The 25,264-nt window shown below is 34.5% G+C and overlaps 1 non-coding gene across 3 annotated transcripts in view; it reads left to right on the top strand.

Moving 5' to 3' along the window:
• Positions 1 to 25,264, top strand: part of LOC129043990 (uncharacterized) — a 928,785-nt gene that overhangs the window by 163,577 nt on the left and 739,944 nt on the right. The window contains exon 1 of one of the 3 annotated variants that reach the window (XR_010123469.1): positions 18,663 to 18,712. The exons of the other annotated variants lie outside the window; for them this stretch is intronic. This is a non-coding gene — a transcript (uncharacterized LOC129043990). Of the gene's footprint in view, positions 1 to 18,662; positions 18,713 to 25,264 lie in introns of those variants that run through there. 3 annotated transcript variants of the gene reach the window in all.

The following is a 25,264-nucleotide window of genomic DNA, read 5'->3' on the forward strand; positions in this document are numbered from 1 at the left end:
CCTTTGGAGGAGGAGAGGCACTCTGCTTTTTAGAGTTTCTAGTTTTTCTGCTCTGTTTTTTCCCCATCTTTGTGGTTTTATCTACTTTTGGTCTTTGATGATGGTGATGTACATGTGGGTTTTTGGTTTGGATGTCCTTTCTGTTTGTTAGTTTTCCTTCTAACAGATAGGAGCCTCAGCTGCAGGTCTGTTGGAGTTTGCTAGAGGTCCACTCCAGACCCTGTTTGCCTGGGTATCATGAGCGGTGGCTGCAGAACAGTGGATTTTCGTGAACCGCGAATGCTGCTGTCTGATCGTTCCTCTGGAAGTTTTGTCTCAGAGGAGTACCCAGCCATGTGAGGTGTCAGTCTGCCTCTACTTGGGGGTGCCTCCCAGTTAGGCTGCTCAGGGGTCAGGGGTCAGGGACCCACTTGAGGAGGCAGTCTGCCCGTTCTCAGATCTCTAGCTGCGTGCTAGGAGAACCACTGCTCTCTTCAAAGCTGTCAGACAGGGACATTTAAGTCTGCAGAGGTTACTGCTGTCTTTTTGTTTGTCTGTGCCCTGCCCCCAGAGGTGGAGCCTACAGAGGCAGGCAGGCCTCCTTGAGCTGTGGTGGGCTCCACCCAGTTCAAGCTTCCCGGCTGCTTTGTTTATCTAAGCAAGCCTGGGCAATGGCGGCCACCCCTCCCCCAGCCTCGCTGCTGCCTTGCAGTTTGATCTCAGACTGCTGTGCTAGCAATCAGTGAGACTCCGTGGGTGTAGGACCTTCCGAGCCAGGTGCGGGATATAATTTCCTGGTGCGCTGTTTTTTAAGCCCATCAGAAAAGCACAGTATTAGGGTGGGGAGTGACCTGATTTTCCAGGTGCCGTCTGTCACCCCTTTCTTCGACTAGGAAAGGGAGCTCCCTGACCCCTTGTGCTTTCCGAGTGAGGCAATGCCTCGCCCTGCTTCTGCTCATGCACGGTGCGCTGCACCCACTGTGCTATGCCCACTGTCTGGCACTCCCTAGTGAGATGAACCCGGTACCTCAGATGAAAATGCAGAAATCACCTGTCTTCTGCATTGCTCACGCTGGGAGCTGTACACTGGAGCTGTTCCTATTCGGCCATCTTGGCTCTTCCTCCTACTTATTTTATTTTTTCTCGTAAATATTTTGTAGTCTTTAGCATATAAATCTCTCACATGTTTTGTTAGATTCATCCATACTATTTCATATTTATGCTAGAGTTGTATTTTTAAATTTTATTTCCAATTGTTTTTGCCAGTATTAAGAAATACAACTGTTTTATTTGTAGACATTTTTGTATTTAAAATACTAAATATTCTATTAAAAAGATGATACAATAAATGAATTCATCACGATTGTATGATTTGTCTACTTTTGTCAATTTTTTCAGGTATTTTTAAATGTAACGACCTATTTTTACTTATTTTTCTTTCAGTACATTAAAATTTTGTTTCACTGTGTCCTGTGTTACATTGTGTTTGATGAGAAGTCAGAGAACATTCTTGTCATTTGTCCCCTGTATTTGGTTTTCATTTTTCCTTTTTCTGATTGCTTCTAAAATTTTCTTTTTAGTTTTGTCTTTATTTTCAGGGATTTGATTATGATGTACCTTGGTGTGGTTTTCTGTATCTTGATCCTTGTTGTGACTTAATGAGCTTCTTGAATCTGTGGGCTTATATTGTTCTCCAAATTTGAAAAATTTTCATCATTAAAAAATATACTTTTCTAACCCCCTCACCCCTTCTTGTATACCAGTTACACATAGTTTTTCTAACTTGATGTTTTCCCATAGGTCACTTTATGTTTTTTCGTAGATCATTTATGTACTTTTTACTTCCAGGTGTTTCTCCTCCTTGTGATTCAATTTGAATATCTTCTATTGTCTGCCTTCAATTTCACTAACATTTTCTTCCTCAGCACTGAATTTACTGCTGAATGCAGCCAGTGATGTTTTTACTTCCTAAGATGTCTTTTTCAGTTCTCAACATCCAATTTTTTACATTTTTCAATTCTCTTCTGATTGTCAGTGTTTAATCTCTATTTTGTTTCTGTGTTTCTTTACATATTTAGATATATTAAAATAGCTAATTTAAAATATTGTCTGCTAATTTCATTTTCTCCCTTTTCTTAATCTATTGACTGAATGTTCTCCTTGCTATAGGTTACATTTTGTTGCCTTTTTTTAATGTGTAGTAAATTTTGATTGTATGTTTACCTTTATGGATGTCTTGTTGTGGTTGAGATGCTGTTGTGTTTCTGCGTAGATTATTCAATTTTGTTTCAATATTTTGTTTATTTACTTGAAAGGTAGTTTGATCCTTTCAAGCCTTGTTGAACTCTATTAGGACAGATATAGCATTCTTTAGGCGTTGCCTTTCTAGGTTTTCTACCCAATGCCCTGGATTTTAATACTTTCCATGCTGATTAGAAGGAACTCTAATTTAATCTCCCAACCCTGTGCGAGCTCAAGGTGTTGTTCTGCTCCCAGTTTATTATGTGGTAGTTGCTTTCGATCTGAAGCCATGGTATCTGGCCCGACGCATGCTCAATTAAGTATTCTGTTACAGACTCAAGGCAGGGCCTCTGTGTAGTTTTTTTGAGCTGCTTTCTCTGCATAGCACCCTTCTCTTTGACACCGTCTCACAAATTCGAGCTGCTTAGTAGCTCCAAACTCAATCTCTGTCTCCTCATGTAGTAAAATCCTCAGGAACAATTTGGGCTTCCCCTCCAGTTCAGAAAGTGACCCCAGGAAGAAAGTTAAGGATGATACTATGGCTCACCTTATTTGTTGTTTCTTCTCTGAGACATTAAAGTCATTAACTAGCATGAGCCAATATCCAAAAATCATTCTTTTATAAATGATTGCCTATTTTTTTATTTATTGACATAGGTAGAGACAATTTACTATCAGATACTCTTTCATGGATGAAAACCAAAATTTAAGTCATTCACTTATTTTTAAATTACATTATCAAAATTAGAGTTTATTTTAATATATCATTTTAGATGACCCAAACAAATGGAAACATGCTTATGGATGGATAGAAACAATATTGTGAAAATGACCATACTGCCAAAAGCAATTTACAAATTCATGAAATTCCCTTCCCATCAAAATGCCATTATCATTATTCACAGAACTAGAAAAAAAATCTTAAAATTCACATGGAACCAAAAGAGAGCCCAGATAGCCAAAGCAAGACTAAACAAATAAAACAAATCTGGAGGCATCACATTACCTGACTTTATACTATACAGCTCTAGTCACCAAAACAGCATGGTACTGGTATACAAATAGACACATAGACCAATGGAACAGAATAGAGAACCCAGAAGTAAAGCCAAATTCTTACATCCAGCTGAACTTCCACAAAGCAAACAAAAATGTAAAGTGAGGAAAGGACACCTTATTCAACAAATGGTGCTGCGATAATTGGAAAGCCACATGTAGGAGAATGTAGAAAGATCTACATCTCTTACCTTATAGAAAAATTAACTCAAGATGGATCAAAGACTTAAATCTAAGACCTGAAACCATAAAAATCCTAAAAGATAACATTGGAAAAACCCTTCTAGATATTGTCGTCGGCAGAACTTCATGACCAAGAACCCAAAAGCAAAGGCAACAGAAAGAAAGATAAAAGGATGAGACTTAAACTAAAAAGCTTCTGCAGAGCAAAATAAATAACCAGCAGGATAAACAGACAACTCACAGAGTGGGAGAAAACCTTCACAAACTTTGCATCTGATGAAGGACTAATATCTAGAATCTACAAGAAACTCAAACAAATCAGCAAGAAAAAAATAATCCCATCCAAAAGTGGGCTAAGGACATTGATAGATAGTTCTCAAAAGAAGATATACAAATGGCCAACAAATATATGAAAAAATGCTCAACATGATTATCAGGGAAATGCAAATCAAAACTACAGTGTGATACCACCTTACTCCTTCAAGGACGCCATAATCAAAAAATCAAAAAATAATAGATGCTGGCGTGGATATGGGAAAAGGGAATACTTTTACACTGCCTGTGAGAATGTAGACTAGTACAACCACTATGGAAAACTATGGAGATTCCTTAAAGAAGTACCATTTGATCCAGCAATCCCACTCCTGAGTATCTACCCAGAGGAAAAGAAGTCATTATACGAAAAAGATACTTGCACATGAATGTTTATAGCAGAACATTTCACAATAACAAAACTATGGAACCAGCCCAGATGCCCGTCAATCAATGAGTGGATAAAGACAATGTGGTGTGTGAGTGTGTATGCATATATTCATGTACATATATATATATACATGGGATACTACTCAGCCATAAAAAGGAACAAAATAATGGGATTTGCTGCAACCTGGATGGAGTTGGAGACCATTACTCTAAATGTAGTAACTCAAGAATGGAAAAACAAATATCGCATGTTCTCACTCATAAGTGGGAGCTAAGCTATGAGGACGCGAAGACATCAGAATGATACCCTGGCCTTTGAGGACTCTGGTGAAAGGATGGGAGGGAGGTGATGGATAAAGGACTACCCAGTGTTTACAGTGTACACTGCTTGGGTGGTGGGTGCACCAAAATCTCAAAAATTGCCTCTAAAGAGCTTATCAGTGTAACCAAACACCACATGTTCCCCCAAAGCCTATTCAAATAAAAAATTAAAGTTAACAAAAAAGATTTGAAGTCAGAAACCTGAAGAGATATTCAGACTTTCATGTTGATTACAGCATTATTTACAATAGCCAAAATGTTGAAATAACCTAAATGTCCATAGACCAACAAATGACTACAAAAAATGTGGTGATATACACGGAGTGGAATATTATTCAGCCTTAATAAGGAAGTAAATCCTGCCATATGCAATAACATGATGAAACTTGAGGACAAACTAAGTCATTTTTCTATTTCTCTTTTATATTCTACACTAGGTATAAGCTATGCAAAAACATTTTTCTTTTTTTGTGCTAGATATTCTCCGTTGATACATTGTACTTTTGTTGTTGTTGTTGTTGTTGTTGAGATGGAGTCTCGCTCTGTTGCCCAGGGTGGAGTGCAGTGGTATGATCTCGGCTCACTGCAACCTCCGCCTCCTGGGTTCAAGCAATTCTCCTGCCTCAGCCTCCTGAGTAGCTGGGACTACAGGTGCCCGCCACCATGCCTGGCTAATTTTTGTATTTTTAGTAGAGATGGGGCTTCACCAAATTCGTGAGGTTGGTCTCAAACTCCTGACCTCAGGTGATCCACCCACCTTGGCCTCCCTAAGTGCTGGGATTACAGGAGCGAGCCACCCCACCTGTCCTACACTGTACTTTTAAAAGATCGAAGTCTAGTTCAAATCATGGTTTAATACTCAGTATATCTAAGAAAAATGTCTTGCCTCATCTGATCCTGTCTAATTTTCATTATCTTTGCTTATTTTTGTTTTAGTCTGTTTTCTATTTTGATTTATTTTAAATATATATGTTTGTATTACATGCTTGCTTGTATGTTTTCATCAATGGATATTCTATTACTTATAGATGCCTTCGTTACATTTAAATTATAAAAGCCTCAAGGACAAGAGTTTTTATTCCTCACTTTTCTAACCCAAGATATCATATTTCATGTTACATAATGGTGAACACAGAAAATAAGATTGTGAAAAGCTTACATTAGTAGTTGAGGCCCATGTTTCTCTTCATGCTATGGCAAACTGCTATTTAAAAGCATTTGTAATTTTGCTGCAGGTACTAAATGAAAGTAGGAAAACAATTCCATCTTTCGGTGCTTTGAAATATATTTATAAAAGATCAAAAGCTCTCCAAAGCGCATAGAAAATCCAAAGAAACTTGGAGTTCAAAATACCATGTAAGAAACAATTTCAATACCATTATTCACTTAGATGCGACTCTGAAAGAACAGTTAGCCACTGTAATTCTGTTCCATTTGTTTTTCTGCTTCATGATACAATATAAGCATTGAAATTTGAGGCCTTTTTAAAGTGAAATTTTTATTAAGTGATGGAAAATTAAGCACATTTAGTTTTGTTATACAATTGGGCTGCTGCTGTTTTCTAGAAATACATAAAATTTGAAAGATCTAAGGGGTATACATGTTAACAAATTTTTAGCTCATTAAATTTGAGCTGTGTGTTTTTAGAACCATAGTCTGTACATATGTAATTTTAAATATTTTTCTGGAAATTTCACAGATACACCTCATTTGAGTAAATATAAGACAAAGATACACATTTGCCTCATTACTAAGTTAGTATTTATAAATTCTTTTAATATTATAAATATGAACTATTGGCATTTTTCTGTATCTCCTTTCTTCTCTTTTAACTTACATTAGAATGTAGTGTTTTTGTTCCAGAATTTGATGTAGACTGCTGTAAATTATAGTCATTTAGTAGAATTTATAGAACATTTGGTAGAAGATATTTTCTTGAAAATACAAATTTTATTATGTATTAATAATTTAGATTAGTTTATACTTGAAATAAAATGACAATCTATTGACAAAAATGAAAACCAAGTTTTACCACAACATTTAGTCATGTAATAATTGGTTCTCTACAATAAAACTGTTCATCTGCATTAATTCTGAATTAAAGAAAGTGATGTGTGTGAAAATCATATTCTGTATTTCCTTGAAAACTCAGAATATTTTTCTTTTTCTTTTAATTTTATTATTATTATACTTTAAGTTTTAGGGTACATGTGCATAATGTGCAGGTTTGTTACATATGTATACATGGGCCATGTTGGTGTGCTGCACCCATTAACTCGTCATTTAGCATCAGGTATATCTCTTAATGCTATCCTTCCCCCCTCCCCCCACCCATAGGTGGGAATTGAACAATGAGAACACATGGACACAGGAAGGGGAACATCACACACCGAAAACTCAGAATATTTTTCTAAGCTGAGTTCAAACAGAAACTATCCATATATGCCATTAAAATGTCTCTGATTTTAAAAGTCCAACTGAACTTTCTTCACTAGCACTTGTCAGGCTGAAGGGGATTAAAACAAGTGTATTAAGATTATCATTTTTTTTTTCACATTTAGGGATGTGATTGTAATTGCAGATTTCCATATGTACTTTATTTTACCTTTTATCAAGAGTAGTACATTGTAATTGAATTGCTTGCAACATCCTGACACTCAAAACAGAAGAGAGAAAGGATATTTTATAACTAAGATTGACAGAGAAATAAAAACTCATACAGATGAACGAAGACCTTCTTTTAAAATGATGACAGTTTCAGAAATAATTAACTTTTTGTTTTGGATTTCAAAAAAAATGAGCTTCAGTTTTGGTTTGAATTTCTTGAGAAGAAAGTTTAGTCTTTAAGGATTTTTCTGCTCAATGGTGTCATCTAATTACTAATTATACTGTGGCTGTATAATTGACCAACTAATGGTTGGTCAGATGCCAGCTAATGTAAATATTGAATGGAGACAGCCTCAAGATCCAGACTGGTAGTACCGATGGCCTGGGTCAGAAAAGGTGTTAATTTCACCAAAGTCTTCACTCTGCTCCAGTCTCAAGGAATTTGTTCAATGAGATGTGCCTGCTTTTCCTATAGTGGATGATGCCCAGGTGAAGAGAACTGCCAAAAGATAAATGTAACATACCGTATGTTACTTCAACAGAAATAAAAGACACAGTACATTTTGAATTTCAAAAACTTATATGATTTTTTAAACACACAAGGATTTCTTCAAAAGTAGATTTCTGAAAATAAACCACTTTCTAAATATAGTATGAGTTAGGGAATTTTGCCAGTAAATAGTCCACTACTCTCCTGCCCTTGGAGATGCTTATTATGTGACTTTATTATACATGTAAAAGCCCTTTATTATATATGTAAAATGACTTGATTATACCTTACAGTTCTATAGCAGTAATGATCTCATCATAAAAAATTGTTTATGCTGGTATAGAAGTGCTTAGTAACATTTCCAGTAATTATTGGTCTTGGTTGCTAGATGGATGAGTGAAAGGTCAGTATTGAAAAGAATAAGTAGTAGGTTTTAGTGTTCACTCTGAGACCCAGTTCTTTTATTCATTGGATGAAGATTAATTTTCCATAGTTGAGGTTTTATAATAAGATTCTATTGTTTTTTTTTTATGGAGATACCAAAATATCAGTTATATGGTTTTGTATTAAGTTGAACCATGGGAAATTGCCATTCTGTGGGTTGAGGATTGTCAAACATCAGCAATTTCGTATGGTTCAACCAAATATTTGGAATGATGTAGAATTATATATTCACACACATCTGCTTATTATGTGCCAGATGCTTTGCTAATCACCTTCTAAAGGTGAAAACTTTTAATCCTGACAGAAACCCAATTATTAATCAATATTATTCCCATTTTAGAGATGAAAAATTTATACCACAAAGAGGTCCAGTAAATCAAGCTCACAAAATTAGTAATGGGTGGAGCCAGAATTCGAATGCAAGCTTCCTGAGTCCAAAATCCCCAAAATATTTTGCAGTAAACTCTTATGTTTGAGATATGCGAAATATTCTTAATGTAAGAAACTAAAGGGCCTTATGTAAGAACTTTATGGAAAAGACTTTCAGAACTCCTAATGTAGAGATCCAAAAAACAAACAAGCAAAACATCTCATATGAGATTAATGATGTCCCAGTCTATGAAAAGTCTGGACATTAGGGAACAGGAGGATTTAGAACTGTAGGTTTTACCCTTTATCTAGTCCATGCCATAAGAAGTAGCACAGTTAAATTAAAAAGACATTTAATTCACTGCTACAAGGAAATGAATTATCAAGCCATGAAAAGACATGGAGGAAACTTAAATGCACATTACTCAGTAAAAAGCCAATTGAAAACACTACATACTGTGTAATTCCAACTAAGGCAAAATTATGGAGATGGTGAAAGATCAGTTGTTACCAAAGGTTGGGGAGGGAGCAATGAACAGGCAGAACATGGAAGATTTTTAGGGCAGTGAATATACTCTGTTCTATACTATAATAGTGGGTATATGTCAGTATAAATTTGTCCAAATCCATAGAATGTATAACACCATGACTGAACCCTAGTGTAAACTATGGGCTTTTTGGGTAATGATGTGTTAATGTAGGTTTATAAGTCCTAAAGAATGTTGATAATAGGGGAGACTATATATTGCTTGGAGCAGGGAGTATATAGAAAAATATCTGTATCTTCCACTCAATTTTGCCAGGAACATAAAAGTAGCCTAAAAATGTATATTTTTAAAAACACATTTAGTGCCCAATACTGTATTTTTGAGGCACAAATATTAAAAGGAGCTATATTTTAGATACTACAAATTAATTATACTAATTGGCTGGAACCATTAACTTCCTTGCTGTATATTTCTTTGAACCACTGATTCCAACTCTTCCTCTCTAAATTGAGGCTTAAAGACATATATGTATGTATAATAGCAACTATTTGTATAGTTGCTATTGTCACCAGTACTCAGTAGAAGAAAGTCAACTGTTGCAGCAATGCTGACAGCCTGGAAGAAAAAAAATATGTACACTAGCTAACGATTTTTATAAAATGATAAAAGAAGTAACTAGTGCTGTGAAAAGTGACACTCCTTCTACCTTATGATGTTTCAAGTGCATAGACATAAACATCCATAATTGCTCACATACAGATAAATATATGCATACATGCTTCTTTTGGATCTCCCCTATTCCCACTCACCATGTATAGGTAACCAGTCTCGTTAATTTCTGGTTCATTCTTTTCAAATTTCACTTCATGTAAAATGAACAGATACGTATTTGTTTTCTTGTGTATCTTTGCTTTTTTATTTTTTATTGTTTAATGTTTGTGGATACATAGCAGATGTGTATATTTGTGGAATACATGAGATGTTTTGATAAAGGCATGCAATGTGAAATAAGCGCATAAGGCTGGGCGTGGTGGCTACGCCTGTAATCCCAGCACTTTGGGAGGCCAAGGTGGGTGGATCACTTGAGGTCAGGAGTTTAAGACCAGCTGGCCAACATGGTGAAACCCCATCTCTACTTAAAATACAAAAGTTAGCCAGATGTGGTGGTGCGTACCTGTAATCCCAGCTACTCGTGAGGCTGAGGCAGGAGAATTGCTTGAACTCAGGAGGCAGAGGGTGCAGTGAGCCGAGATTGTGCCACTGCACTCAAGCCTGGGTGACACAGCAACACTCTGTCTCAAAAAAAGAAAAAAAATGTAATAAGCACATCGTCACATCATGGAGAAAGGTATATCCATCATCTAAAGCATTTATCCTTTGAGTTGCAAACATTCCGATTATACTTTTTTAGTTATTTTTAAATGTATAATTAAGTTATTATTGACTATAGCCACCCTAATGTGCTATTGAATAGTAGGTCTTATTTATTTTTTCTATGTTTTTTGTACTCATAAACCATCCCCACCTCTCCTCCAGCCCCTACTATTCTTCTGAGACTCTGATAATCATCCTTCTACTCTGTGTTCATGAGTACAATTTTTTTGATACTTAAATACCACAAATAAAATCAGTGAGAACATGTAACGTTTGTTTTTCTGGTTTATTTCACTTAACATCTCCAGTTCCATCCATGTTGTTGCAAATGACAGAATCTCATTTTTTTATGACTGAATAGTACTTCATTGTGTATATGTACCACATTTTCTTTATCCATTTATCTGTTGATGGACACTTAGGTTGCTTCCAACTCTTAGTTGTAAACAGTGCTGCAACAAACATAGAAGTAGAGATATCTCTTTGATATATTGATTTCCTTTATTTTGGTTATATACCCAGCAGTGGGATTGTTGGACCATGTGGTAGCTCTATTTTTAGTTTTTTGAGGAACCTCCAAACTGTTATACTGATGTACATTCCCACCAACAGTGTACAAGTGTTCCCTCTTCCACATCCTCCCCAGCATTTGCTACTGCCTGTCTTTTGGATATAAGCCATTTTAACTGGGATGAGATAATATCTCATTGTAGCTTTCATTTGCATTTCTCTAATGACCAGTGATGTCAGCACCTTTTCATATGCCTGTTTGTCATTTGTTTATCTCCTGAGAAATGTGTATTCAAATCTTTTGCCTATTTTTTATTGGATTATTATATTTTTTCCTATAGAGTTTTTTAAACTCTTTGTATATTCTGGGTTATTAATCCCTTGTCAAATGAGTAGTTTGCAAATATTTTCTCTCATGCAGTGGCTTATGTCTTCATTCTGTTGGTTGATTGTTTATTTTGCTCTGCAGAAGCTTTTTAACTTGATGTGATTCCATTTGTCCATGTTTGCTTTGGTTGCCCATGCTTGTAGGGTATTGCTTAAGAAATTTTTGCCCAGATCAATGTGTTGGAGATTTTTCTCAATGTTTTCTTGTAGTAGTTTTGTAGTTTGAAGTCTTAGATTTAAGTTTTTAATCCATTTTGATTTGATTTTTGTATATAGCAAAAGATAGGGGTCTAGTTTTATTTTTCTGCATATGGATTTCCAGTTTTCCCAGCACCATTTATTGAAAAATCTGTCTTTTCTCCAGTGTACATCCGTGGAAACTTTGTCAAAAATGAGTTCACTGTAGGTGTGTGGATTTGTTTTTGGAGTCTCTGTTCCATTGGTCTATGTCTCTGTTTTTATGCCAGTAACATGCTGTTTTGGTTACTATAGCTCTGTAGTCTAATTTGAAGCCAGGTATTATTATTCCTTCAGTTTTGTTCTTTTTGTTCAGGATAGCTTTGGCTATTTTGCGTCTTCTGTGGTTCCATATAAATTTTAGGATTTTTTTTCTATTTCTGTGAATAATATCATTGTTTTTCTGATAGGGATTGCATTGAAGCTGTAGATTGCTTTGGATAGTATGGACATTTTAACACTATTTTTTCTTCCAATCCATGAACATGGAATATTTTTCCTTTTTTTTTTTTTTTTGGTGTCCTCTTCAGTTTCTTTCATTAGTGTTTTATGGTTTTCATTATAGAGATCTTTCACTTTTTTGGTTAATTACTAGGTATTTAATTTTATGTGTGGCTATTGTAAATGGAATTACTTTTAAAATTTCTTTTCACATTTTTCATTGTTGGCATATAGAAATGACACTGATTTATTTATTTATTTTATTTTTATTATTTTTTTTTTTGAGACAGAGTCTCACTTACCCAGGCTGGAGTGCAGTGGCATGATCTCAGCTCACTACAACGTCTGCCTTCCAGGTTCAAGTGATTGTCATGCCTCAAACTCCTGAGTAGCTAGGATTACAGGTGTGCATTACCACACCCAGCTGATTTTTTTTGTTGTTGTTGTTGTTTTGGGAGACAGGGTTTAACCATGTTGGCCAGGCTGGTCTCAAACTCCTCTTGGCCTCAATTGATCCATCTGCCTCAGCCTCTCAAAGTGCTGGGATTACGGGCATGAGCCACCACACCTGGCCTAGGAATGATACTAATTTTTGTAAGTTGATTTTGTATCCTGCAACATTACTGATTTCTTAAATCACTTCTAATAGTTTTCTTGTGGAGTCTTTAGGTTTTTCCAAATATAAGATCATATAATCTGCAAACAAGGATAATTTTTTCTTTTTCCTTTCCAATTTGGAAGCCCTTTATATCATTCTCTTGCCTTACTGCTCTAACTAGGACTTCCAGTACTAGAATGAAATTGGTGACAGTGGGCATCCTTGTTATCTTCCAAATCTTAGAGGAAAGTCTTTCAGTTTTTCTCCATTCAGTCTGATACTGACTATGGGTCTTCCTATATGGCTTTTATTATGTTGAGAGCTTTTCACAATGGTTGAACTAATTTATACACTCCCACCAACAATGTATTAGCATTCTCTTATATACTATTTTTTGACTTTTTGATAATAACCATTCTGACTGCTGTGAGATGGCATCTCATTGTGGTTTTGATCTGCATTTTTCTAATGATCAGTGATATTGAACTTTTTTTCATATGATTGTTTGCTGCATGTATGTCTTCTTTTGAGAAGTGTCTGTTCACGTCCTTTGCCCAGTTTTTAATGGGGTTGTTTTTCTCTTTTAAGTTTGTTTAAGTACCTTATAGATGTTGGATATTAGACCTTTGTTGGATGCATAGGGGATGCATAGATTGCTAATATTTTCACCATTCTGTAGGTGTCTGTTTACTCTGTTGATAGCTCCTTTGTTTTTTTTGTTTGTTTGTTTTTGGTTTTTTTTTTTTTTTTTTTTTTTTGAGACAGTCTTGTTCTGTTGCCCAGGCTGGAGTGCAGTGGCAGGATCACGGCTCACTGCAACCTCTCTGCTTCCAAGATTCAAGTGATTCTCCTGCCGCAGCCTACCAAGTAGCTAGGACTACAGGAGCGTTCCACCATGCCTGGCTAATTTTTGTATTTTTAGTAGAGATGAGGTTTCACCATGTTGACCAGGCTGGTCTCAAACTCCTGACCTCAAGTGATCCGCCTGCCTCGGCTTCCCTGAGTGCTGGAATTACAGGCATGAGCCACCATGCCCGGCCCCTTGTTAATAGTTTCTTTAGCTGTGCAGAAGCTCTTAAGTTTAATTAGATCTCACTTGTCAATTTTTGCTTTTGTTGTGATTGTTTTTGGTGGCTTTGTCATGAAATCTTTGCTCTTTCCTGTGTCCAGGATGGTATTTCCTAGATTGTCTTCAGGGTTTTTATAGTTTTGGGTTTTACATTTAATTTTTTAATCAATTTTGAGTTGATTTTTGTGTTTGGTGTAAGAAAGAGGTTTAGCTTCAATCTTCTGCATATGGCTAGGCAGTTATCCCAACATCATTTTTGATTAGGGAGTCTTTCCCCATTGTTTTTGTTGGCTTTGTCAAAGATCAGATGGTCGTAGATGTGCAGCCTTATTTCTGGGCTCTCAATTCTGTTCCATTGGTCTGTGTGCTGGTTTTTGTACAAGTATTGTGCTGTTTTGGTTACTGTAGACATATAGGAGTTTGAAGTTGGGTAGTGTGATGCCTCCAGGTTTGTTCTTTTTGCTTATGATTGCCTTGCATATTGAGGCTCTCTATGACAAATCCACAACCAACATTATACTGAATGGGCAAAGTCTGGAAGCAGTTCCCTTGAAAACCAGTGTAAGATAAGGATGCCTTCTCTCACCACTTCTATTCAACCTAGTACTGGAAGTCCTAGCCAAAGCAATCAGGCAAGAGAAAGAAAAGGCATCCAAATAGGAAGAGAGGAAGTCAAACTATCTCTGTTTGCAGATGACATGATTCTATATCTAGAATACCCTATAGTTTTGGCCCGAAAGATCCTCTAGCTGATAAACAACTTCAGCAAAGTTGCAGGATATAAAATTAATATACAATAGCTTTCCTATATACCAACAACAGCCAAGCTGAGAGCCAAATCAGAAACACAATCCCATTCACAATTGCCACAAAAAGAATAACATACCTAAGAATATAGCCAACCAGGGAGGTGAAAGATTTCTACAGTGAGAATTAAAAACACTGCTCAAGTAAATTGGAGAAAACACAAACAAACGGAAAAACACCCTATGCTTATGGATAGAAAGAATCAAGATCATTAAAATGGCTATACTGCCCTAAGCAATTTACAGATTTAATGCTATTCCTATCAAACTATTGATGACATTCTTCACAGACCCAGGAAAAACTGTTATAAAATTCATATGGAACCAAAGTAGAACCCAAAGAGCCTATCCCCAGTTTTCGAGGGTTTTTTTTAAATCATGAAGGGATGTTGGATTTTATCAAATCCTTTTTCAGCATCTATTGAAATGGTCATATGTTTTTTATTCTTTTATGTCTCTTTGTATTGTATACAAAAGGTAGCACGCTATAGAAAATATTTTGTGCTTTTTTTTTGCTCATCAATATATGATGGAATATATTCCATATAAATTCATAGAGATCTTTATTCCCTTTTTGCAGCTCCATAGTACTTCATTGTATGAAAGTACAGTAGTCCCCTTTTGTCCACCATTTCTCTTTCTGCAGTTTCAATTACTTTTGGTCAATTGTGGTCTGAAAATAGTAAACGGAAAATTCCAGACATAAACAATTTATAACTTGTAAATTGCCTGCTTTTCTGAGTAGCATGATGAAATCACTTACCATGTTACTTCATCCAGCTGGAATGTGAATCATGAATCATCTCTTTGTCCAGTGTATCCAAGCTATACATACTACCTGCCTATCACTTAGTTGCCATATTGGTTATCCAATTAACTGTTGTAAAAATCTCATCATGTAGGCATTTTATCATCTGACATCATCACAAGAAGAAGGATGAATATAGTACAATAAGATATTTTACAAGAAAGAGAGAGAAATATTTACAAAACTTTTTAATATACTTTTATTACAGTATGGTGTTACACTTGTTCCGTTTTATTATTATTGTTATTAATCTGTTACTGTGCCTAACTTATAAAGTAAACTTTATCTTAAGGGTGTATGTATAAGAAAAAAGCAGTGTACATAGGCTCCAGTCTGCAGCTTCAAGTGTCCACCGGGGGTCTTGGGATATAATATCCCTCTTAAATGAGGAGGGACTTCTATATTTTATTTTATTTAATCACTCTACTATATTTAAAAATTTAGATTACTTGAATATGTTGCAGTTACAAGCAACAAAGTAACGACTAACCTCATTCAAATATATTTTTGAGAATATCCCTTTACAATAAATTCCCAGAAGTAGAATTTCAGGGTCACAGGGTAAATGCATATATTGTTTTGTGAGATATTGTAAAATTCTCCTACAAGTAATTATACCTGTTTATATTCTCACTAGCAATGTGTGAGAGTCATATGCCTTATTTTAACCAGAAATCTTGAAAGGTATTATCTCCTTTATTTACGTTGCTTAAGCAGAGTATTTCTTTAGTGGAGCTGTGGTTATTATAGTGGAGCTATAGACTAATGAATAGGTCAGAGTATACAAAATCATAAAATAATTAATTAGAACAAAGGAGGAGTCATTTTTCTGGAGTTTATGCCTCTACCATATGCCTACCCTTCCAACTTCTATTTGCTCCATTCATTTATTTTAATTATTATATACTTACATAACACTCACATTGTGCCATCCATGTTATAATTATTTTAGCAGTATTGTCAAATTTAATTCCCAGAAAAAATCCCATGAGGTAGGTAACCTTATTCCACTTTTACTCATGGAGAAACTGAGGCATAGAACTTTGAAGTCAGCTATTCAAGTCCCCACTCCTAATAAGTGGAAATACAGGATTGAAACATAGGAAACCTGTGTTTGCAAACTGTTCGCTTTATCATTGTCCTTTCATTGGCAGTCAAAAGAAATACACAGTGACAACAGCTGGTGAATGAGTTAAAAAGAACTCAGGTTTCTTGAATTCAGGTTTCTTGCATTATCTATGAGTAGCAGTGCATTGTTCATTGCATTGTGCAAAATTGCAATGAATGAGGTTCTTTCCAGTCAATCTTTGCATATACGTCATGTGATATATTATTTCAGATGATTTGCTTCTGATAGTCACTGAATATACCTGTGTTTTATGTTTCTATAGAAGTAATCAAGGGAGGTCAGTCTGTAAAAATATAAAATAGTATTATTTGTTTTCATTCTTACAACTACCATGTAGTTTACTTAACCTGGAAATCCCTTGCATAAGAATCAGATTTCATAAGTGGCAGGCAGGCACTACTTATTAATAATGAAATGCATGCCTATAACCAGAAATAAGTTAAATAAATAAATGAGAAATCTCAACATATACATGTTGGAATTCAATTAAGAGTGCAAATATTGCATGGAACCCAGATTCGCAGGATTCAGAAGGTCTAATTTATAGAGATTTTAGTGACTGACTCAGCTTTTTCGATGTTTATAAGATTCTTAAAATTTGTTCATCTAGTTTAATCATGGACCTTATCATCTTCAAGCTTTGTAGAAGATATTGATGAAGATATTCTAAGTTACTTTCATAAGACTTCCCAGCAGATAATGGAAATGGAGCAGAGCCCAAGTTTCTTAACTCCTATGTCAGCACTTTTTCTGCAACATTTGCTTAAATTTCCAGCCTACATCTTCATTTCTAGCTCTCTTTGTGTTTGATAGGCAGTGGTAGGTGAAATAGTATAATGGATTTCCATTGTTCCTACATTGTTTCCACTTATACTCTCTGTTCAGTCTACTTTTTCTTGCTGTTGTTTTTGTTTAAAAAAACTGTTTCTTGAGATTATTGTAGATTTACATACTGCTCTAAAATAAATACAGAGAGATCCATGTGGCCTCTCTGTACGGAATATATATATATATCTCTCACAAGGATCCCTCATGTTGAGCTTTTATAGCCATATCCACTACCATTGCCACGCTGACACCCTGACTGCAACCTGTGGCAATGACTAATCTCTTCTCCATTTGTATAATTTTGTCATTTAACTGGTTATAGTAATAAAAACATATGTAACTTTTTAGGGTTGACTTTGTTCACTCAGCATAATCCCCTCAAGATTTATGCAAATTGTGTGTATTAGAAAAATAAGGATGTGAGGCAACAAATATGTTAATTAGCTTGATTTAGTCATCCCACAATGTATACATATATTAAAACAGCACATTGTACATCATAAATATATACAATTTTTCTTTGGCCAGTTAAAACACGTTTTAAAGGTAAAAGTTACATAAGATTAAAAGAAATATATTCTTGTTTCTGCCAAGCCAAACAATAAAGGATAATACATTTTTAATGAAAAAAATTGTGTTTATTATATTTTATTCATTTTTAATTGCTGAGTAGTAGTCCATGTTATTGATTTAGCACAGTTTGTTTAACCATTCACCCACTGAAGGACAGATGGGATTATTGACTTTTGGGATATTATTAATAAAGCTGGTTTGAACATTCATATACAGGTTTTTGTGTGAACATAAGTTGTTATTCTCTGGTTTAAATGTGCAAGAGTGCAATTTCGGGGTTGCATGGGAATTGCATGTTAAATTTCAGAAGTTTGCAGAGTGGCTATATTATTTTAGATGAGATTGGGTGCATTCAGGGTGGTATGGCCGTAGACAAGGGTGGCTATATTATTTTAAATTCCCATCAGCAGTGCATGAGTGATCCAATATCCTTGCCATATCCTTGCCAGTATTTGGTGTTGTCACACTTTTTTTCTTATTTTAGTCATTCTGAGAGATGTATAGCAATATTTCATTGTGATTTTAGTTTTCATGTCCCTAATGCCTAATGAAGTTGAATGCATCTATATGTGTTTATTTTCTATTTGTATATCCTCTTTGGTAAAATATATGTTCATGTCTTTCCCTCATTTTCTAGATGGAAAGTTTTAGATTGCTGAGTATCTAAAGTTCTTTATATATTCTAATACCAGTTCTTTGTCCGATAGAGGGTGTGTGAATATTTTCTCAGAATTTGTATCTTGACTTTTCATTCTTTCAACATGAGCTTTGGCAGAGAAAACATTTTTAATTTTGATAAGATCTACTTATCAATGTTTTCATTTATTGATCCTGATTTCAGTGTTAAGTCTAATAACTTTTTATCCCTGGATTATGAAGATGTTCTTCTGCATTTTTGCTAAAAAAATGTATAGCTTTTAGTTTGACACCCAAGTTCGTGACACATTTCGAGTCCATTTTTGTATGAAGTGAGAGGTTTAGGTTGAGTAACATTTTCTTAATTATGGTTGTCCATTTGCTCTAGGTTGAGCTACGTTTTCTTAACTCTGGTTACGCATCTGTCCATATTTGGGTGAGTCTACTTCTGGGTTTTCTACTATGTTGCATTGATGTATAAGTCTATATTTCCACCAATACCACACTGTCTTGACTCTCATAGCTATATACAGTAGCAGGCCTTACTATCGGATAGAGTGATAATTAATACTTTATTCTTCTTTTTCAAAATATTTTAGCTATTCCGGCTAGCTTGTGCCTTTCCAAGTAAATTTTAAAATAAGCTTGTCTTTGTGTCCAAAAACCCTTCCTTGAATTTTGGTAGAAATTAATTAAAACTATAAATCAATTTGGGGAAAATTGATAGGTTCTATGTTGAGTCTTACAGTCTATGAATGTAGTATGTCTCTCCATTTATTTAAATCTTGATGCATAAATATTTATCATTGCAAGCAAGAGTGAACACAGTAGGTTTGTTTAAGTTCTGATTATCCTTAAAATTAAAATCTGTAACCATCTGTGTTCCCTAATTATTAGGTGAACTTCAAATGACTTTTATTATTCTTAAAAGAAGAATGCGCGATAGAAAATATGCTTAAATTAATTTTACCATTTCTATTTTGAAGGAAGAGGAAACTGAGCTTAGGTCTCAGGACAGAAAATTGTTAATGAACTCAGTATCTATATTAATGGACTCAGTGCATAGAAGTTATATGTCAGTGTTAATTTTGTATAATTTGAATTGTAATCTTTTATATTTGTATGTAATCTAATTCATGACTACCTATATGGCTCTATTATTATAAACTAATTGAAAATTAAACATTTCTGCTCTTGGATATGAATATTTTAGGACTTTGATTTTACTGTAACAATTTTAGAAATAACATCCTAATAATTTAATATGCATTCTACTGATTGTATGTCATTTTATTAAATGGGTGGACACCATTTTATTTATACTTTTGATTTTTAGAAACAAGCTTCTCAATGACATATGTCAGCCTTTTGGAAAGTATATGATAATTATGTATCTCTTTTTTTTTTTTTAAAGAGGCATCTAGAGGTCTTCTCAACTATCATACCTTGAAGAGAACCTAAGTTCTGATATGAACATTGGGAGTAGATAACCAGTATTTGTATGTAAAAATAATATACTATTATGCTGTAAATCAATTTTCTGGATTGTACTCAGTTTTAAAGGGAAAATGGCTATTGTAAATTTATAAAAATTCTCTCAGTTAGCTGTTGGTGTTATAAACTTGCAAGAACGATAATTTCAGCTCATAATTTAGTTAATTATATGTATTATAAAGATTCCAAATTTATATTTTACCTTTGTGCTACAAAATTCCATGGCAACTTTATCAATTTAAAATGTATTTTAGTGACTACTCAAATTCAGCTATCTCTAAGGTGCAGTTGCATAATAATATAATAGATAGCCAAGAAAATTATAAAACAGCTTAGGATGGAAATTGAACAATGAAGATCGTATACAATTGAAGCCATGACCAGAATTAGGTAACCAATCATGTAATTTTCAAAGTTAGCACTTTTCTAGGATATGAATTTCAGAAATATTTCTATAAAAATATAGTTTCAAATTAGAATCTAAAAATGAAACTGTAGATTTTTTTCTGTTTTACACTTGACATGAAGGGAGAAAAAAATGAAAATTTGACCCAAAAGCAGCCTAGATATCAGTTGAAATGCTATTATTCCCATAACTGCCAATAATTACTATACATTTTCACCAGTGCCTGTCCTACCGTTGCTGTGCTTTGAATTTTCAAGCAGCTTTGTTCACTGGTTGTTACCTATCTTGGATCAGTGGTGGGCACCTCAGTCAGCAGCAGCCAGCCCATAGCTGGCCAGGCATGCTTACAAAACCAGGCCTGTCCCTGGAATTGAGTTAGCCTTGGGAAGTGAACCTGCAAGTCCTTAAAGTAGATTTAGGTTAGAAAGGTCGGGGTAGCCATGGGCAAACTAAAGTTATGAGGAAAGAGAAGATACTAAAAAATCAGAGAAAATGCAAAGTAGACAGAACTGGGAATGATTGGTAATCCAACTAGGTGAGAAGAGGCTTCTCAAGAAGTAGACGGTGCTGTGTGTCACCATGGTTGGCAGTAAGCTTTGAGTTTTGCTACATGTAGCCTTACTGTGACCTCCTTTTTACATCAAATATCAATGACTCATCCCTGAAGTGAAACACCCTATTTATCACAAGAGAACAACAAGCTTCCTGCTGATTCTTGTTATTTTCTCTTATGAACATTATTCTCCTCAGTAGACTTATGCATATATACAAAGACTATATTTCTCCTTATTAGAGATCTAAAACAAACTGAAATTCATTTAATTCTACACTCAGATTTCAGCATCTCTAGGAAATGTATTCTCAGTATCAGTGGATTTGGGGTGAGTGTTTCAATTGTTGTTCATAAATTGGTGCCAGATTTCTTGCACAAGCCCATTTTAAGATCTTTCAAACTCTCAGAACCTCACTTAATGAAGCAGTATGAATTTGTAGCTGGTTGTACAGCTGTTGGCCTGCTTATTTAGATCAACCTGAAAAGACAGTCTATAATACACTCAATTAGAAGTAACTAATGATTATTTGAGTAGTCACTGATAGGTACCTGACTAATGTGCACCCAGTTAAAGCCTAATGAGCAATGACAAGAGGATTCCTCAACATTTTATAAAGTCAGTAGACACCATTTATACTGTACTGACTTTTGAGTATTTGCTCGGTTAAGGCGTCTTAATATTTTGGTTTTCCCCTTGTTTCAATATTGCAATAGTTTACTTAATCCTACTCTACTTTCTGTTTATACTTTTTAAGATAATAAAATAATTTGAAATTGTGAAAATGTACATGAAAAAGATGTTAATCCTAAATGCCAAATTCAGGATAAATCTTTTTTCATGTTTTTGTTTTGTTTTGTTTTTTTTCTGAGTAGTGAACTCTGTTTAATTAATTCTCTTGTGCCATTGTCCCTAGACAGTGTGCTGTGGATCATTTCTAATGTTCTGCTGAATTCCTGTCAGGGTATACATTTTATTTTTCTGTAACTGAATATAAATGCTATATCAGCAGATTCTGTTAGGTTTCATGTGGCGAAAAAAGGTGAGAAACACAATCATGGCATTCAGGAGCCAACAAAGATGGAAACTCTACTCAGTCATTAGTGAACATTCCCTTCAGTGTAAGAAAATAGTCCCACTCCTATGCCAGTTACTTCAGAAAATGGCCAACAAACATAAGAAGATGATCAACCTTATAAGTAAACAGTGAAATGCATATTAAACTAAGATCAATTATCGGTAAACACTACCAGAATGGCTAAAGTTAAAAATTAAAAGACAGTATCTTCTGGAACACTCATGTACTGATGGTGGGAGTACAACCGATACAACCACTTTGGAAACTGTTGGACGTTGTCTACAGAAGTTGAATATATGTGTACTATAACCTAGCAATTCTGCCTTAGTTATATACCCAAGAGAAAATTCTTGCACACATGCATAGAGATATTCACAAGAATATAACATCATTTGTAATATTCAAAATCTGAAAAAAAATCAAAATATCGTCAACATAATTTATGAAGTATTCATATAAGGCTAAACTACACATCAACAAATCATAGCTCTGTACAAAAGCATGGATGAGTTTTGTAGAGAAAAGATATTTTTTCTATTAATATTTTCTTTTTTCTTTTTTTTTTATGCTCACCATCTGTGTTTATTCTCATAGTCTTTGCATTTGTTTTTCCCTTTTCTGAAATGTTCTTTCTCCTCTGAAATGTTTTTATTCTGCATCTTTTTTATTATACTTTAAGTTTTAGGGTACGTGTGCACAATGTGCAGGTTAGTTACATATGTATACATGTGCTATGCTGGTGTGCTGCACCCATTAACTCGTCATTTGGCATTAGGTATATCTCCTAATGCTATCGCACCCCCCTCCCCCCACCCCACAACAGTCCCCAGAGTGTGATGGTCCCCTTCCTGTGTCCAGTGTGTTCTCATTGTTCAATTCCCATCTATGAGTGAGAAAATGTGGTGTTTGGTTTTTTGTCCTTGCAATAGTTTACTGAGAATGATGATTTCCAACTTCATCCATGTCCCTACAAAGGACATGAACTCACCATTTTTTATGGCTGCATAGTATTCCATGGTGTATAGATACCATCTCACACCAGTTAGAATGGCAATCATTAAAAAGTCAGGAAACAACAGGTGCTAGAGAGGATGTGGAGAAGTAGGAACACTTTTACACTGTTGGTGGGACTGTAAATTAGTTCAACTATTGTGGAAGTCACTGTGGCGATTCCTCAGGGATCTAGAACTAGAAATTCCATTTGACCCAGCCATCCCATTACTGGGTATATACCCAAAGGACTATAAATCATGCTGCTATAAAGACGCATGCACATGTATGTTTATTGCGGCACTATTCACAATAGCAAAGACTTGGAATCAACCCAAATGTCCAACAATGATAGACTGGATTAAGAAAATGTGGCACATATACACCTTTTCTATTAATATTTTCAAGAGCTAATGTTTGTATAGTACTTTCCATGAACTATGTGCTTTTCTATATATTGAATATTGTTAAATTGTTTAATTTTTTTACAACTCTATCAAGTATGTGCTTTTAAAATCCCTGTTTTACATATGGGAAACTGAAGCATAGGTATTTTAACTTTTTCTAGGTCACAGAGCTTTTTAATGTAAGAAAATATGTAAAATGGAACAGATTGGTAATGGAACTTCCGTTACCAATACTCAACCTATGAAACAGTAAATTAGACAGTTTGGACTTTGGCTGAAATGAGCTGAAATGCATTCCAATTGGATAATATTTTAATCTTCATATAACACAGAAGCATATATAAAATAGAAATGCACGATATTACACAGTATATGAAGTGTGGCATCACTGATCAATGTGAGTTTTTGAGAAATTCCAAAAGTCTTGACAAATTATTTGTTCTATAAAACAAGAATCTACTTTGTGATTACATATTTTTAACATAATATAAGCTACAATTAATTCCACTAAAACTTCAATTATCATGTAACAATACACATAATACAAATTGACATAAACCACTTATTCATAACATTTAAAATTTCAAATTAATAAAATTTCCAATTATTTGGCACTGAAAAATTCAGTCAACTCTTAGTAAAGCTGTTGATCCAAAACTAAATTATAATATTAAGGAGTCTCATCATTAAGTCTTCCTGCTTAGTGTGTTAGGAAAACAACTCCAAAAAACCTGTGATTAGTAGATAAGGTTCCACACTTTTAAGGATAACAACATTAAAATTTGTGAGAATAGGCAAGTTATTTGTAGTGGGGACAGACAAAAAAAAGAGTAAGCGGAGAAAAGGTATAGATGAACATCACTGGAAATTATAAATAAAGGAGAATTATCTGACATACATAGATTTCAAAAATAGCCATTTTCAGCCTAACATAAATTATTATAACAAATCTTTTTTATTACTAAGAAAAACCTTAATAATTAATTTTTCAATTAATAAATTTCATTGGAAGTACAATTTACAGTTTTCTCCTTTTTCAATGAGCCTTTATTGTTTCATGTTCACCATGAAAAAGCAGTATATATATTTTTATTACTTTACTTAATTATAGTTTGGAAAGGTAAAAACAGAATCCATACCAAGTCTGTCTCTGAAGCTTTCTGTAGTAGCATTGAACAAGTTAAACTTCTTTTAAATAAAAAGGCATATTTTTTCTGATAGATGGAATGAGTGATAGTGATCAGAAACAGAATCATGACCAAGCTAATGCATTGTTCACTAGTTTTCCAATCTCTCCCAAAGTACACTCTTCCATGTTGAATACAGACTGTATTATTACTTGCAGTAGGTCTTTCTGGCTAGTATTACAGCATTGCACTTTTTAAATTTCCAATCCCTTTTCCTTTCTAAAAAATGTCATCTAAAATTCTTCATTTTGAAGTCTAATTTATTTCTCATAGTTCAGGTTCACACTACTACAATGATTCCTTATTTTTTTCTTCTGGTTTCTTTGAGTTATTAAGACTTGATCAGAAAATTTTATACTTCCAAAATATGTTAGACCTTTCATGAAATAAATATCACAAATTTCATAGGAGTGTTTGACTTAAAAGCTCAAAAGCCATTCATTTCTTATAATCACTTTTATGCACTTTTTAAGGTTAACATTTAACTCTGAGCTTAATATAAAATGCTCAACATGCAAATGCCTTGAACAGGTTAATATCTGCTTTTCAACTCTTAGTGTAAGTATTGATAAATTAACACTAATGGTTTTCATTTGGTCATAGAATCCATTTTCATAGTCTGGAGTAATTGTGTTGCAAGCATCTAAAATGACTATTACTCAGTCTTTTAAATGAGGTAAACTATCCCCACCATTCTGTGATGTGACTTCCCATGTCTTTCTAATCTTGCTTCCCAAATTGTTTCAGCAAAAGCTTCCATGCTTTCTTTATCTCATCTCTAAACAGTTTTCTCCAAGATTTCAATATTTTTCCCTCTTCTTAGTGTGTATGTATATCTCTGCCTCCATGACAATTTACCTGTCTCTGTGTTTCCA

This window comes from Pongo pygmaeus, chromosome 13, assembly GCF_028885625.2.
Source record: "Pongo pygmaeus isolate AG05252 chromosome 13, NHGRI_mPonPyg2-v2.0_pri, whole genome shotgun sequence".
NCBI lineage: Eukaryota > Metazoa > Chordata > Mammalia > Primates > Hominidae > Pongo > Pongo pygmaeus.